This window comes from Bubalus kerabau, chromosome 20 (assembly GCF_029407905.1).
Source record: "Bubalus kerabau isolate K-KA32 ecotype Philippines breed swamp buffalo chromosome 20, PCC_UOA_SB_1v2, whole genome shotgun sequence".
Taxonomy (NCBI): domain Eukaryota; kingdom Metazoa; phylum Chordata; class Mammalia; order Artiodactyla; family Bovidae; genus Bubalus; species Bubalus kerabau.
This window is the reverse complement of record NC_073643.1, coordinates 10,178,863-10,196,441: the sequence shown is the minus strand read 5'-3', so window position 1 is coordinate 10,196,441 and position 17,579 is coordinate 10,178,863. Positions and strand designations below refer to the sequence as shown.

General features: G+C 43.4%; 1 long non-coding RNA gene across 1 annotated transcript in view; it reads right to left on the bottom strand.

Moving 5' to 3' along the window:
• Positions 1–648: 648 nt before the first annotated feature.
• The window catches only part of LOC129635544 (uncharacterized), a 228,412-nt gene continuing 211,481 nt past the window's right edge, over positions 649–17,579 (bottom strand). Inside the window, exons 4-6 of the long non-coding RNA XR_008706340.1 lie at positions 2,576–2,731; positions 1,079–1,143; positions 649–855 (exon numbers count right to left, since the gene is read on the bottom strand). This is a non-coding gene — a long non-coding RNA (uncharacterized LOC129635544). The remainder of the gene's footprint in view (positions 856–1,078; positions 1,144–2,575; positions 2,732–17,579) is intronic.

Below are 17,579 nucleotides of genomic sequence, written 5' to 3'. Positions count from 1 at the left end.
CTTCCCAGAAAATGACTTTACAAAGAAGTAACTCTCAGGATATTTACAAAAAGAGAGAAGGAAGCCAGCACTCCACACTTTTCCTGGATTTAAAATCCCACTGCCCTAATCAGCAACTTCCCTGGAATAAGGAGTTTTTGGTGGGTGACAAGAAAGAAGCGATAGACAACCTCCACTTTCAAACTATCATTATGGTCCATTTCCCTGTATCACATGCCAGAGCAGCAGAATAAATAATTGCACTAACACTAGAGAGAATTTACCAGAATGTTGGTAGAAATCTTTCCAGGGAACTCATTCACTTGTTTATTTAACAAATAATTATTGAGCAATTTCTAGATGGCAGATACTGTTCTAGGCACTGGAAAAATGGCATTTAAAAAAAAAAAACAAAAAACCCTTCCTCAGGAAGCTTACATAGGGGTGAGAGGAAACAAATAAATAAGCATATAATGTCAGACCATGATGAGTGTTATGAATAAAGATAAAATAGGTTAAAGGAGGCAGGGTCAGGAAGATAGGGTACAGGAGCAGTATTTTATTTTAAATGCTTAAAGATAATCACTCTGAGGAGGTGGCATTTACGTAGAGACAAAATGGAGCAGGAGATGGGTGTGCATGATTGTAAAATTAAAGAATCCTGGCAGAGCCAACCAAAGGTGAATGGAACACGCACTCAGAAAATGAGAAAAGAGGACTTCCCTGGTGGTACAGTGGAGAAGAATCTGCCTGCCAGTGCAGCGGACCTGGGTTTGATCCTTGGTCTGGGAAGATTCCACACGATGCGGAGCAACTCAGTCCGCACACCATATCCACTGAGCCCGCTTGCTGCAGCTACCGAAGGCCGTAATGCACCTACAGCCCGTGCCCCACAACGAGAGAAGCCGTCTCAAGGAGGAGCCCGTGCACCACAGCTGGAGAGTGGCTCAGGCTCACTGCAACCAGAGAGCGGGCAAGCAAAGCAACGAAGACCCAGTGCAGCCAAAAATAAATGAATACATTATTAAAATGAAAACAAGACAAGAGACCCAAAATGGAGCTGCTTAGGCTAAGCTCCACTCCCCAAACCAGGACTTACCTTAGCACAGCATCAACTCCTTCAGAAACGGGATCTTCCAGAGTCAAGCAGCACGCATGTGGAATCTAGAAAAATGGTACAGATGAACTTATCCACAGAGCAGAAATAGAGACACAGACTTAGAGAATAAAAGGATGGATACCAAAGAGGGACAGAAGGGGTGGGATAGATTGGGAAACTGGGACTGACAAATGTACACTATTATGTATAAAATACTATGTATAAAGTGGGCTTCCTTAGGGGCTTAGCCGTGAAGAATCCACCGGCCAATGCAGGAGACTCAGGTTCGGTCCCTGGATCAAGAAGATTCCCTGAAAAAGGAAATAGCAACCTACTCTAGTATTCTTGTCTGGGAAATCCCAGGGACAGAGGAGACTGGTGGGCTATGGTCCATGGGGTCACAAAGACAGGACTAAGCAGCAACAATGTGTAACTGAAGAGAACCTACTGTCCTGCACAGGGGACTTTACTTGGTGCTCTGTGGTGACCTATATGGGAGGGAAATCCAGGGAAGAGGGGCGGTGTGTGTATGTGTGACAGGTTCATTTTGTTGTACAGCAGAAACTAACACAACATTATAAAGCAACTATACTCTAATTTTTTTTTTAAGAGTCATTCAGGAGTCACTTGATCAGCACTACTTGGACAATCTGTCTGAGGGGTCCCCACCAGCCCCACTAAGGAAGGAAACCTTGCAATAGTCAACCCATTTTTTAGCCTCATTTCACTTCCTCATTCTGCTCCTGTACAAAAGGCCTTTTATTTTGCACAGCTCCTTGGACTCCTTTCTATCTGCAAGACTGGATGCTGCCCAACTCAAATTGATTTCTGCTCAAATAAACTCTTAAAAATTGTAATGTGCCTTAGTATCTCTTAACAGTTGTGGTGTCAGAAGACAGAATTAAAGGAGCGCCCCAGGGGCCCTGAGCCACGAGCAATCAGGTGCAGGCGCCACTGAGTTCCTGAGCTCGCTGCCCTGGATGTTGGTGAGGGGTGGTGAGGGGTTTGGGGATCACTTCCTCCCCACAGCCTTTGCATTATGAGCTTTCAGACTTCACGTGAGCATTTATTTTTGTGGACTGGGTCTGGAAATCAGCCAAGTCAGAATGGATCCAACTTAAAAACTGGGTCTGGGGTCAGATGGGTCCAGCTTAGAAACCAGACCAGTTTCAGCATCAGAATGGTTCCAACTTGGAAACTAGATCAGGTCTGGGGTTGGACCGGAGCCAACCTAAGTGGAACTGAGTCTAGTGTGAGGTCCCAGATGAATAAAATTTGATTCAAGGCTGAAAAGGCAGGTTAAACTTACTAAAGATTATCTGGAATTACAGTGGCTACAGTGGAAAATTTTACCCTAGAGAAGCTTATCCACTTATGAAGTATCGTAGGGAAAAGGGTGTCTCAGGAAAGGACTCCTCATAAAGGGTAGAGGAGAAGTTACCTCTCCTCTACACTGTCCTATGGCCAGGATGGAACCCGTTGGAACCCCATACTCACTCCAGAGCCAGGAGATGGGATCCTGGAAAAACTGGCTTAGAAGCAGGCAAAGGGTAAGAATTCTTGCCAAAGTCAGCTCTCCAAAATAATGTCTGTGGTGACTCATCAAGAAAGGAGGTAGGTAGATGTCCATCAGCAGACAAATGGATAAGAAAGCTGTGGAACATATACACAGTGGAATATTACTCAGCCATTAAAAAGAATGCATTTGAATCAGTTCTAATGAGGTAGATGAAACTGGAGCCTATTATACAGAGCAAAGTAAGTCAGAAAGAAAAACACCAATACGGTATATTAACGCATATATATGGAATTCAGAAAGACGGTAACGATGATCCTATATGCGAGACAGCAAAAGAGACACAGATGTAAAGAACACACTGTTGCACTCTGTGGGAGAAGGCAAGGGTGGGATAATTTGAGAGAATAGCATTGAAACATGTATATTAATATATGTGAAATAGATCGCTAGTCCAGGTTCGATGCATGAGGCAGGGTGCTCAGGGCTGGTGCACTGGGATGACCCTGAGGGATGGGATGTGGAGGGAGGTGGGAGGGGGGTTCAGGATGGGGAACACATGTACACCCATGGCAGATTCACGTCAATGTATGGCAAAAACCACCACAATATTGTAAAGTAATTAGCCTCCAATTAAAAATAAAATAAATAAAAAAGGAGGTAGGACTTCCCTGGTCATGCAAGTGGATACTATGCATCAGATCGGATCAGTAGAAAACCATAAAAGTGCCACCAAAAAACCACTAGGGCTAATCAAGGCATTTAGTAAAGTCACAGAATATAAAATTAACACACAGAAATCCCTTGTATTCCTATACACTAACAATGAAAAATCAAAAAGATAACTTAAGGAAACAATCCCATCTACCACTGTAACAAAAGGAATGAAATCAGTTCAATTCAGTTCAGTTCAGTCACTCAGTTGTGTCCCACTCTTTGCGACCCCATGGACTGCAGCACACCAGGCCTCCCTGTCCATCACCAACTCCCAGAGTTTACCCAAACTCATGTCCATTGAGTCAGAGATCCCATCCAACCATTTCATCCTCTGTCATCCCCTTCTCCTCCTGCCCCCAATCTTTCCCAGCATCAGGGTCTTTTCAAAGGAGTCAGTTCTTCGCATCAGGTGGCCAAAGTATTGGAGTTTCAGCTTCAGCATCAGTCCTTCCAATGAATATTCAGGACTGATTTCCTTTACGATTGACTGGTTGGATCTCCTTGCAGTCCAAGGGACTCTCAAGAGTCTTCTCCAACACCACAGTTCAAAAGCATCAATTCTTTGATGCTCAGCTTTCTTTATAGTCCAACTCTCACATCCATACATGACCACTGGAAAAACCATAGCCTTGACTAGACAGACCTTTGTTGGCAAAGTAACGTCTCTGCTTTTTACTATGCTGTCTAGGTTGGTCATAACTTTCCTTCCATGGAGTAAGCATCTTTTAATTTCATGGCTACAGTCACCATCTGCAGTGATTTTGGAGCCCCAAAAAATAAAGTCTGCCACTGTTTCCACATCTATTTGCCATGAAGTGATGGGACCAGATGCCATGACCTTAGTTTTCTGAATGTTGAGCTTTAAGCCAACTTTCTTACTCTCCTCTTTCGCTCTCATCAAGAGGCTCTTTAGTTCTTCACTTGCTGCCATAAGGATGGTGTCATCTACATATCTGAGGTTATTGATATTTCTCCTGGCAATCTTGATTCCAGCTTGTGCTTCATCCAGCCTAGTGTTTTTCATGATGTACTCTGCATATAAGTTAAATAAGCAAGGTAACAATATATAGCCTTGACGTACTCCTTTTCCTATTTGGAACCAGCCTGTTGTTCCATGTCCAGTTCTAACTGTTGCTTCCTGACCTGCATATAGGTTTCTCAGGAGGCAAGGCAGGTGGTCTGGCATTCCCATCTCTTTCAGAACTTTCCACAGTTTATTGTGATCCACACAGTCAAAGGCTTTGGCATAGTTAATAAAGCAGAAATAGATGTTTTTCTGGAACTCTCTTGCTTTTTTGATGATCCAGTGGATGTTGGCAATTTGATCTCTGGTTCCTCTGCCTTTTCTAAAACCAGCTTGAACATCTGGAAGTTCACGGTTCATGTATTGCTGAAGCCTGGCTTGGAGAATTTTGAGCATTACTTTACTAGCGTGTGAGATGAGTGCAATTGTGTGGTAGTTTGAGCATTCCTTTCATTTCCTTTCTTTGGGATTGGAATGAAAACTGATCTTTTCCAGTCCTGTGGACTCTACTGATTTTTCTAAATTTGCTGACATATTGAGAGCAGCACTTTAATAGCATCATCTTTCGGGATTTGAAATAGCTCAGCTGGAATTCCATCACCTCCACTAGCTTTCTTCAAAGTAATGCTTCCTAAGGCCCACTTGACTTCACACTCCAGGATGTCTGGCTCTATGTGAGTGACCACACCATTGTGGTTATTTGGGTCATTAAGATCTGTTTTGTATAGTTCTTCTGTATGTAATTCTTCTCTTCCTAATATCTTCTGCTTCTGCTAGGTCCATACTGTTTCTGTCCTTTACTGTGCCCATCTTTGCATGAAACGTTCCCTTGGAATGATCTAATTTTCTTGACGAGATCTCTAGTCTTTGCCATTCTGTTGTTTTCCTATTTCTTTGCATTGATCACTTAGGAAGGCTTTCTTATCTTTCCTTGCTATTCTTTGGAATTCTGCATTCAGATGGATATATCTTTCCTTTTTCCTTTGCCTTTCCTTTCTTTTCTTTTCTCAGCTATTTGTAAGTCATCCTCCAACAACCACTTTGCCTTCTTGCATTTCTTTTGATTTGGGATGATTTTGGTCACTGCCTTCTGTACAGTGTTACGAACCTCTGTCCATAGTTTTTAAGGCACTCTGTATATCAGATCCAATCCCTTGAAACTATTCATCACTTCCACTGTATAATCATAAGGGATTTAGGTCATACCTGAATGATCTAGTGGTTTTCCTTACTTTCCTCAATTTAAGCCTGAATTATTCAATAAGGAGTTCATGATCTGAGTCATAGTCAGCTCTAGGTCTTATTTTTGCTGACTGTATAGAGCTTCTCCATCTTGGGCTGCAAAGAGCATTTTCAACCTGATTTTAGTCTTGACCATCTGGTGATATCCAAGCATAGAGTTGCCTCTTGTGCTGTTGTAAGAGGGCATTTGCTACGACCAGTAAACAGCCATCATTTTTAAATTTACAAACAATAAATGCTAGAGATGATGGGGAGAAAAGGGAACCTTCTTGCACTGTTGGTTGGAAGGTAACTGATACAGCCATTATGGAAAACAGTACAGAGATTCCATTAAAAAACAAGGAATAAATCTATCATTGTGGTTGTTGTTCAGTCACCTAGTCATGTCCAACTCTTTGCGACCCCATGGACTGCAGCACACCAGTCATCTCCTTTCCTCACTACCTCCCAAAGTTTGCCCAAGTTCATGTTCATTGCATCAGTGATGCCGCCCAGCCATCTCATCCTCTGAGGCCCTCGTCTCCTTCTTCCCTCCATCTTTCCCAGCATCAGGGACTTTTCCAATGAGTCAGATTTTCACATCAGATGACCAAAATACTGGAGTTTCGGCTTCAGCATCAGTCCTTCCAATGAACATTCAGGGTTGATTTCCTTTAGAATTGACTGGTTTGATCTCCTTGCTGTTCAAGGGACTCTCAAGAGTCTCCTCCAACACCACTGTTTTAAAGCATCAATTCTGAGATGCCCAGCCTCATGGGAAAAGTTAATACCCGAGATACACATTTGGAAGATATCACCCACATAGCTGGAATTCAAAGCAATGAGCATCTTCTTGTTTAGTCTCCTGAATTTTACTGGTTGACTGGATGTATGCAAAAACAATAGAAATTTCTGTCTCTGGAGCTTATATGATCAAGGGAGACATGCCTTTGTACCTTTAAGATTGCAACCAGTTTACTAGTTCTGCTAAAGAAATCTGATGGGAACAAATGTGAGGATAAAATATAAGGATAACCAAAGAAGAGAATTTAGACAAAGATCATCAAAAATTATTCATAGAATATATCAAAAAGCATGTCTGAAACACATACATATACACACAGGTATGGAAGTCGCAAGTTACCTATACGTACACATATGTATAAAAAGTCAAGTATACAAATAAGCACACACGCCTGCAGTGAGCATTTGTGCTTAATTATTCATAAAGAATAAAGTCAAGTTCCATTTTTAATTCTCTATCTCTAATCTTCCTTCTCCTGTCTCTCCCTGCTCATCTCAAATCAGAATTCCAATTTATAAGATGATTCTCGCCATACCAAACACTTAGAATTAGGGGAAAGGGGTATTTTTTACAAGTTAACTTGGGATCTGTTATCATTTTTTAAAGATGACACTTGATTTCTCACCTGATGTGCTAAAGAATGGCAGAGAGGAGGGCTCTCGGGAGCGAATGAGATTTTCATAGTTTAAACTCTAAAAATAACAGCCCCATAACACTGAATCTCATTACCAAGCAGAGAGCACTCTCGCCTCTCCTTCTACTGTGGCATTCGCAAGATGCCTTTCAGAAGCCCACACATTCACTCCTCCCCCATCACACATAAACACAAACACACACAGACACACACACCCCACCAGCTATGCTGTTACCTCTGGCAAACGTGGAAAATATGTGTCAGAACTAGAACCTTCTCTTGTCACGTTATCATAATTTACTGCCCGGGAAATGAGTCTGTGGTTGTAGACCACTGTGTGCCTTATGTGGCAGATTTGGGCAGAGTTCGTGAGTATAATGAATGCAGCTGCACGTCCGGAGTGCTGGGAGGATGGAAATTCAGACCCAGAGTGAATTAGAGAAGAGAAAACGCAAGCCAGAGGCACGACCCAGCTCACTCAGGCTTTGTCAGTCATTGTTTACATCATGCTCACCCATAAAATAGATAATGACAATACTTCCACATATTTCTAAGCTGCTCCTCTCTGGGGAAGTCTGAAAGTTCATAGTGGCCTTGTAAATAAGTTCCAAATCTACAGCAGACAATGAAAGAAACATGAAATTGGCATTTCATCAATCTCTTGATTACACCTCCCTGTGCCTCAGGTAAGGAGCTATTTGTGAGGCTTCCTAAAAGCAATAAGCCAGAGGGAGAGATACGCAGCCCACACAGGGATGGCTCATGTCCTGCTCAACTATTTGCCCTTAAATCCTACATCCTCAAAATCTTCTGCCAGAGTGTTCCAAGGGAAACACACCACAGCCTAAGACTCACCTCTCTTTTCTTCCTACCTCCCCAATCCCCTTCCTCACTGCCTTCTAGAAAGCAGAGCTTCCCATCCTGCCAAGGCCTAGAATTAGCAGAATATGTGATTTATATTTCAATTCCACAGACACGTGATGAACTAGGGTTTATAAAACAATCTCAACACCTGTGGGGCACTTTAGAGTTTTCACATGTCTTCACACCACAGTGAATGTTTGCAACGGGCTGTGGGAGAAGCAAGTGCGTGCTCCTCTTCTATCATCCAATGGAGTAGGGAAGGCTCAGAGCTGAAGCGACAGATGCCAAGGTCAAGGAAAGACGGGCCTTAGGACACTAAGAGGAAGTACCCAAACTGAGGTCCACCTGAATGAACTATACTAACTTGTCTTTTTTTCAATAGGAAAAAAATTCTGGAATCAGACAGACCTGACTTTGCCACTCAGGCAAACAGTAGTTCCTCCAAGTCAATTCACTAATCTCTAAAATTGATTTATTGTCCCTGCAAAGGCTATGATGATTAAGGGAGAGGGAGAAAGGTAAGCAGCAGGCACAGAGCCTGGCCTCTGTTCTGGGAACATTAGCCTCCTCCGTGCCTCTTCCCCACTCCCTGTGCACCAGCTTCAATGCCCACAACGCTATGATCACTGCCGCAATGGCTGCTCTGAGGCTGACTACACTAACCTGTTCGTGGAGCTTACAACATACCAGGCGCTGCGCCAAGTGCATTCCAGGTACCCATGTTTAATCCCCACCACAACCCTACTGAGTAGCACTATATTATGTGCCTTATTTGAAAGCCTAAAACACCCCACCACCACCACACATACACACACAGTTTTCAGAGCAGAGTTGAGATTTCCTCTCTGGTCTGCTGATTCCACTGTCCTGACCTCAGCCACTCTGGTCCACTGTCTGAACACTCAGCCTCAGTCCTCTGCTATCCTCAAAGACCTGCCTTCTACTTCTTGTCCTCACATGCCCTGAAACCACCTTGCAACTAGACTAATAAACAGCTATTAGGTTCTGCTCACTGGGCTCTCACCTAGGGTTGCCAAATCCAGTAAAGAAAAATTCAGAATGCTCTATTAAGTTTGAATTTCAGGAAAGAAAAACAAGGCAATTTAGGGTAAGAGTTTGAGTGAACTCCGGGAGTTGGTGATGGATAGGGAGGCCTGGCGTAGTGGGATTCGTGGGGCCACAAAGAGTCGGACACGACTGAGCGACTGAACTGAACTGAATTGAACTGATGTCTCAAATATTGCATGCTATGCTGCTTGCACTGGACATATTTATCCTAAAAAATTACTTATGGTTCATCTAAGGTTCAAATTTAACTGAGTAGCCTGTATTTTATCTGGCAGTCCTAGGCACTTCTTAAACCTCAGTAGCCTCTGTCTATTCTATGCCCCAGACCATGCTGCAGAAGTCTTACATCAGTGGATCTGGGGGAAAATCATACCTTTAGTCCTTACATCCTTGAGAAGTTCCCCCTTCTTGGATCTGAGCCAAAATAAAGACATTAGCAAGAGTATAATACAACCAAGTCTCTGCCTGTCCTGAGCCTAAGACTTCCAAAGCCCTTGACTTTCTGCCTTTGCACTCTTGGAAGCTCTATGTGCTCACATCAGAATTGTCACTACCCTGCTGGAGAGACTACAAGGAGAGGCCTTTTGAAGAGAGGGACAGAGACCCTGAAACTACAGAAAGGGAAACCAAGGGAAGCAGCCAAGAGCAAGACTCAAAGGCAAACGTGTACCGAGTCAAGCTATCCCAGCCAAGGCCCAGCCCTTCAAACTATCCTTGACCAAGTGTCAGGCATGTCAGTGAAGAAAGCATCTTGCATACTCCAGCCCAGCAGAAACAAGTGAAACAGACATTCAATCCCTACTGCTCCATCCCTCCTGGTTATGTTGTGATAGAAAGTCATGATACTTTCTACTACGAAGCTTTTCATCTGGTTTGTTATGCAGTGACAGGTACCTGAAACACAGGCCAAAACATTATTTTCCATAAATTTCATCGGTTAACGTAAGCACCCAGTGCACCCAGTTCAGCCCATGGATTCCTCCCAATGCAACCTACAAACTCTGATTCTAGATCCAAGCTCCTTCTGTAGTGGTGACTTTAAAGGCTGCTGGAGTGTAAGAGTCAGTGTCCATATTTCTTGGTTCTAGCTAGGAGCTGTAGCGTGGCAGGGCACAGCAGGCGGGGATGCTGGGGTTGCTCTGTAACAGAGGCGGCCCAGCACCAGCCCACACCCAGGGAGAGCAAGGCCGGGAGGAGACTGCGGGGCACCTGCCTGTTCTCAGCTGGGGCGCCCGCCAATCCTATTAGCTTTGTGCTTACATAATCACAAAATCCACCCACGCACCTTTCAAAAAAAAATCCCAGGAACCATGAGCCATAATATCCATCTGAATTATTATCTGGATTGGTACACTGAGGGGAGGGTGGATAAAAGCACGGTGAGGAAAATCTGCTAGCAGCATCAGCAGAAAAATACAAGGGCTTCTAATATTGATTCACAATTTAAAAGAGAATAATGCCATTATTTGACCACTCAAAATTGGTTAAATCATACCCTATGCATTACTCATGTCTGATGTTCAATATAATGATCAGGCTTGACTTTAGTGGAAGATTTCTTTTTTCTTGATGTTTATGTTTATTTTCCTTCTATTTCAGCTGTGGCAGAAGTAAAACTTCAAGATGATCAATAGACACTGGAACATATGCATGCTTTTGGAATGTATAATTACCTACACTGTGATTCATGGTATCAAGACAGTGTCTGCTCCATTGATAACCTTGGGAGAATGATGAATTCAAAAGTGATGCTGGTAAGAAACAAATCTTCAATACTAGGATTTTCCAATAAACTTTATTCTTAGTTTTCACTTTACCCCTGTTGTCTAGAGAACTGAGGTACACATACCTTTAATATGTGGGATCCTATCATCAGTTTATGTCAGGCTTCATTCTGTTTAATTTGATTTTAATTTTTGCCTTTTTTCCTATTTCTTACACTTGCTTATTCCCCTCCACTCCCACCAATGGGCAACTACTCTAATGTGCTTTGTATCTCAACATTGATGTAACTGCTTATGTCTCCTTTCTCTGTGTGAGTTGTCAACCTTGACTACGACAGTGAATTTGTCTGTTTTTACCTCTTAATTTTTGCTTTATGTACTTTTAAGTACGTTAATTGGGTGCAGACATTTTAGGGCTGCTTTGTCTGCTGTGGATTGGTCCTTTTAGCACTGTAAAATATCCCTCTTTATCTCTGGACTCTGGAAACAATTTATGCCTTGAAATTTTCTGGTATTAATATAGCTGTCTTGGCTTTTTGATTTCTGTATAGTAAATTAAGAAGCTGCTGCTGCTACTGCTAAGTTGCTTCAGTCGTGTCCGACTCTGTGCGACCCCATAGATGGCAGCCCACCAGGCTCCCCCGTCCCTGGGATTCTCCAGGCAAGAACACTGGAGTGGCTTGCCATTTTCTTCTCCAATGCATGAAAGTGAAAAGTGAAAGTGAAGTCGCTCAGTTGTGTCCCACTCCTAGCGACCCCATGGACTGCAGCCCACCAGGCTCCTCCACCCATGGGATTTTCCAGGCAAGAGCACTGGAGTGGGGTGCCATTGCCTTCTCCAAAATTAAGAAGAGGGATTCATAATTTCCCAGAATTAATGTCAAAGTCATTGATCTATATATATATCTATATATATATATATATATAATCTGAAAATGTATCTTGAGTAAAAACGTTTGGACAGAATTAGCTACTGTTGCTGGAAAGGAGACCTCAGAGGAGGGACACTCACTATGTCCTCACTCCAGACAGCACTGGAGTGAGGTCTCTGCACTAAACCACAATGTAGGCACTAGAGAGTGAGAAACAGTTCTTTTCAAGAATTCAGAGAAATCCCTTCGTTTTGATTTAACTGATTTCTCCAGAGCAGACCTTCCATGGAGTACACTGCCTGTGGCGGGCCCCTTTAACTGAAGGGATATTCATTTAAGTACCTCTTCTGTGCCAAGGGCCACGCTAGGTTCTGGGGATTTCATGCAATAAGTAGCAAGGGTTTTGGTCCTCAACCAGCTTACTGGCTTATTAAGAGCCATAGGTGAAAGCAGACCCTCAAAGCAGAGTGCTGATAGATGAAATAGATGGGTAAGTACCACACAGGCTAAAGGAGGAAGGAAGACAGTCAGTGAAAGCACCCATATAGGCCTGAGACCTCAGACAACTCCTGATGCAATGCAGGAGGCTAATCTTCTCTGTGACTTTCAGAAAGCAACTGCATTTTTGAGGAGACCACTGGCTTAGCTTCATCTAAATGCTGATTGTCTTCCAGGGCACTGAATTCATGGTGTTGGACAGAGCTGGATTTGAATCACTAGCTCTGGCCATCCTACCACCTTTTGAGGCTCAGGTTCCCATCTGTAAAATGAAGATAATAATGTGTCCTTCACAAGGGTTTTGTCAGGCCCAAATGAAAGCAGGGCAAGTTAGATCAGGTTTGTCAGAAGCAGACTCAAGGCTGAGATTCTTGTGCAAGTGACTGATTAAGAAAACACCCCCAGTGAGACCAGCAAGGGAGAGGAGGGAGCAGGACAGGGAAGAGGAGGATGGCTGGGGAGGACTGGTCTCAGGGAGAGACCTGCAGAGGGTGGCCTCAGCTGGACTGTGCAGGGGCACTCTGGAGTGTGGGTTACACCTCAGAGGTTGTCTCCATTGAAGGCAAGAGGGCAAGACTTTCATATCCTGCATCTGTCCATCAGGAGCTAAGAGTCTCCATGGGGGCAAGAAGGGAAACCTACATTCACAGACACAGTGAGCAGAGCAGCTCCCCCCTGCAGAACACCATCTGCCCAAGAACAGACCCCAAGGCAGGGTGTCTGTAAGCACATGCCCATTGAAACTGGAAGGGGATACACAGACAGGGCAAGGGAGACCCAGGAGGCCTGGATGGAATACCTATAGCATCCAGGAACATAACTATTCCTCAATAAATGGTCTCTGTCCTTTTCCTTAAAATGGTAGGAGAGGTGAACTTTTCTGCCTTTCACACACTGCTGCTGCTGCTGCATCACTTCAGTCATGTCCGACTCTATGCAACCCCATAGATGGCAACCCACCACGCTCCTCTGTCTCTGGGATTCTCCAGGCAAGAATACTGGAGTGGGCTGCCATTTCCTTCTCCAATACATGCATGCATGCTAAGTCGCTTCAGTCGTGTCCGACTCTGTGCGACCCCATGGACAGCAACCCACCCAGCTCCTCTGTCCACGGGATTCTCTAGGCAAGAATACTGGAGCTTGTTGCCGTTTCCTTCTCCAATACATGCTTGCATGCTAAGTCACTCAGTCATGTTCGACTCTGTGCGACCCCACGGACAGCAGCCCACCCGGCTCCTCTGTCCACAGGATTCTCTAGGCAAGAATACTGGAGCAGGTTGCCATTTCCTTCTCCGTCACACACTGCAGTCAAGACAAATCTGCAGGCTTCCTCTTGTTTGCAGCTGAGAATCCTGTCTTAGGGCAATAAACTGAGACTTCAGGTGTGCAGGAAAATCCACCCAGGTGCAAGAAAGGCGAGGGCATGTGAGTCACTCACACACTGATTAACCCCTTTGGTGCAGCAGCTCCTCCTTAATCCAGGAGATTCTCTTTCACCCCTATTTCAGCTGCAGGACAGCAAGTGGCATGAGGGGACAAGGTAGGCCATCTTGGCACAGCCCAGGCACTCATTCTTCCCATCATTTGCACTTTGGTATCCAGGATTCCTTCTTGGTATCTGAACTTCCCCTCCTCCATCCCATGTGTCTAACTAATAGCTCCTGTCCATGACAGCTCTGTCCCCTCAGGTCCCACTAAATGCACAGGTCTCTAGCTCTGAACAGCACTTCCAGTCTGCACTAGAGATACCAGTTGTACCCTGCCCGTATCCTCAGCCTATCTTCTGAGTGAGCCACCTCCCACCGCCCTGCTGAGTGGACACCAGGCCACGGGACCCTGCCCTCTGGTTATGTCTGATTGCACAGAAGAAGATCCCAGATACAGCTGAGCCACTTGGGTTCTTTCTTCCAGGAATCTAGAATGGAACACACAGCCTCCTTCACATGCTGCTGGACAGTGATCCAGCCAGGTCAGAAATGGTCTTTTTTGGCCTGATGAACAGAGCACTGGAGGAACCGGATCCAAGGAAAGAAAACTGAATTAGAACCCTGTAGAGAAACATGCCATGAGCTAACACGTTGCCACCTCTTGCTTTTATTTTTGTTGTTGTTGTTGTTGTTGTTTTTGTTTTTGTTTTTTATTTTATTTTTAAACTTTACATAATTGTATTAGTTTTGCCAAATATCAAAATGAATCCACCACCTCTTGCTTTTAAACTCTGGAAAATTTCTCCCATCTCTCCTATGTTTTAAAGAAGCTTGTTTGAATGAGCTTCTCCTTCCTGAAAATAATACTCTCTGACTAGGACTTGCTGGTGGTCTAGTGGCTAAGACTCCAAGCTTCCAATGCAGGGGGCCTGGGTTCCATCCTTGGTCAGGGAACTAGATCCCACATGTTGCAACTAAAGATCTCACACGCTACAAAGGAGATCGAAGATCCCGCTAGCTGCAACTAAGACCCAGCGCAGATGAATAAGTAAATAATGTTTTTCAAAAATACTCTTTGATTAAAACAATCTCAAGAGAAAGCTTCCTGAAACCCTTGGGGGAAATCCCACAAACTTACTAGGGAGAACTTCTGGTTAGATCAAGACTGGGTCATGCTCTGAGTCTTATACCAGGAAGAAGCTCAATTGAATAAGTGAAAAACTGCCCCCAAATGGGGGACTCTCTGGCTGCCTGAGAGACCTCAATTACCTGTCTGACATCCACAAGCAAGACAAGGAAAAGTGTCACAGGGCCCAAGCACAGCTTGGATTCTGTGCCTCAAAGTTGTTCCATTCATCACTGGAACAACTTTGTTTTCCAGAACACCTGTTTTCTCTGGCAGTCCAGGTTGCCCTGAGCCATTCCGATGAATTTTAGACTTCTTCCCTGTTCCACATCTCAGATGAGTGATGGTTTTTGTGACAAGGAAAATGTTCAGAGTTCTCTTGAGTCCCATGAGTAGTCAGAGTTGTAAGGATTGGGAGCATAGAATCAGGTACAGACAGCCAATGAGTGAAGATTTAGATCCTGGTTACCAGGAACAGGTTACACAAGTAGTTTTGGAAATGAGGTCAAACCCATTTATCTCCAGATGGTTCCAAACCAAAAAAAAAAAAAAAAATGCACAGGGTAATGGAAAATTTTCAGGCATCATATGGCCATTTATCACATCTAACCAGCACCTTGATTCCTGAAATGCTGGGTATATCTATCTTAGAATTTAGCCATGTAGTCGTCCCACATTTGTGGACTTTACTATTCAAAGTAAAAACCTTTTATTCAAGGATTCATAAGCCGATCAAAATTCATACCTCCGATCCAAAATAATCACTCCTTCTCCATTGCTGTCAAACAACGTTACTTTTTCTTCTTTGCATTATTTCATTTAAAAATAGTTATTAAACATCGACTCTTGCCAAGCTCCTCCCTGGACACAAGGATAGTGTAGAATGTAAAAATGCCCTAATTTCCAAGGGACATGTATTCTACTGGGCATAAGGGGAGACAAACAAACATATAAAAATTCAATATAGATGATTAGGAAGAAAAGTAGTTCAGACCTATGGAGATACAGAGTGTCCTGGGTGAAAGAGAATTGCTACCCTGTATGGGATACTCAGGGAAGACCTCACTGAGAGGCTCATGTGGGAGCAGACATCAGCAGGAAGTGTGGACTCGACACTGCATATCGAGGGAAAGAACAGTCTGAGCAGAGGAAACTGCAAGTGCAAAGGCCCTGAGGAAAGAGAGGCTTGTATGTTTTAGAAAAAGGAAGGAGGACAGTGTCTCTAAAGTGGAGTGAGTGAAGGTAAGAGGATGGGACATGAGGTCAGAGAGGTGGATGTGATGACTTTCTACTAGTCTGTGAATCCTAAGATCTAAAAAGCAAGCCTCTGTCTTACTTATCCATATACTCTCCCTAGCTCTTACCACAACTCCTGGTCTGTAAGAGTGTTTTAATAAATGTCTATTATACTTACAAATTAATGCATAGGTGACTAATACTTGATGCCATTTGTAGTGCATTTCTTTAATTACTATAAAGAAACCTAATTTAATTTTCATTTCCATTAATATTGAACTAGTTTTAGTTTCTGAGTCAATAGACATAATTATATCAAATAAATGAGAGATGGAGGGATGGATGGATGGATGGAGATGGAGATATGCTGATGTCATATTTGAGCAAAACCCTTGAACTGGGACTTTCCTGGCAGTTCAGTGGTTATGACTTCATCTTCCAATGCAGGGATTTTGATTTGATCCCTGTTTGGGGAGCTAGGATCCGACATGCCTCACGGCCAAAAAAACAAAACATGTACAGAAGCAATATTCAATACGTAACAAATTCCATAAAAACTTAAAAAATACCCTAGAACCTAGCTATGATCATACATCCCCTGGGCTTTTCATTTCATCTTTAACCTATTTGAGATTTTATCCATCAAGTATGAGGAGTTGTACTCCCCACGCCCATGTGGGTGAGACTGTGGTTCACTAAAGAAAGGCTGTCTCAAGCTCAAGAATGTTGTGCTGTGGTCACTTGAATGCAAACCCAGTTCTGAGTATCTTTACCTCCTTGGTCTTGAAACTACATCATGTACATCAGTGACTCTGACTTGTTTGCTGATTGTACCCCTGTCTTATTACCTTCCTGAATGGTTCGCTCCAGCATATCATTAACAGGTAGGACTCAACTGACTCAGTTGTGCATAGGACCCATGAATGTACCACAGGCCATTGAGATCTACCAAGTTCTTGGCCAACGTTTCTTCTCTTGTTTCTTCTGCCTGGGTGTCAGTCAAGCCTGAAGTTCCCCTTCACTAACAGAGAACCAAATTAAAGGCTGAATGAATAAATGAATAAGGAAGCCTCAGTCTCAACCAGATCTTGCAAGGAGAAAATAGAGACCGTCCATTAAGTTGAAGTTGAACAAGTTCTAAATTAGTTGTAAACTTTTTCCTCCAAAATTTTAAGAAGTAAACAACTGAGTTTTAGCACATAAATGAAGTTATTTCCTTCTATGAGGTTGGTAAACACATTTACCAATGGAGTTGGTATGACAGATCTAAGAACATTAGTTGATATGTCACACTAGGATATACATCTATAATTCATTCCCCTTTAAAGATACTCCACAAATATTTCATCTATCTCACTTACAATATAAATTCCAGTCTCTGTCTTTCACCAACTATTCATTCATACCAAGCTGTGTTTCATGAAGGTCCCTAGAAACTATGGCTGTTGTCCAAATACAAGACTTAAGATAAATTTCTCTTGACTTTGAGCACTAAGGGAAGTTTGTGGCTTGTGCAAAATTGGTCTAAGTGTGTCAGGATGGGGGCGGGGATGGGGGGAGTCTTGTCTTCTAAGAAGCTCAAAGCTGGAGCATTGCTCTATTTCATTGCCCCTCGACCCAGCTTCCTGGTAAAATTACCTGGTCCCTAAGGATACCACATGATTTCTGACCTTCATTTAGCTTTATTTCAGCTTGCCCATTATAAGTTTTACACTAATGTTCAGGGAAGTTTGAGGGATGCCTTCACTGAAAATAGGAAGAATATGTAT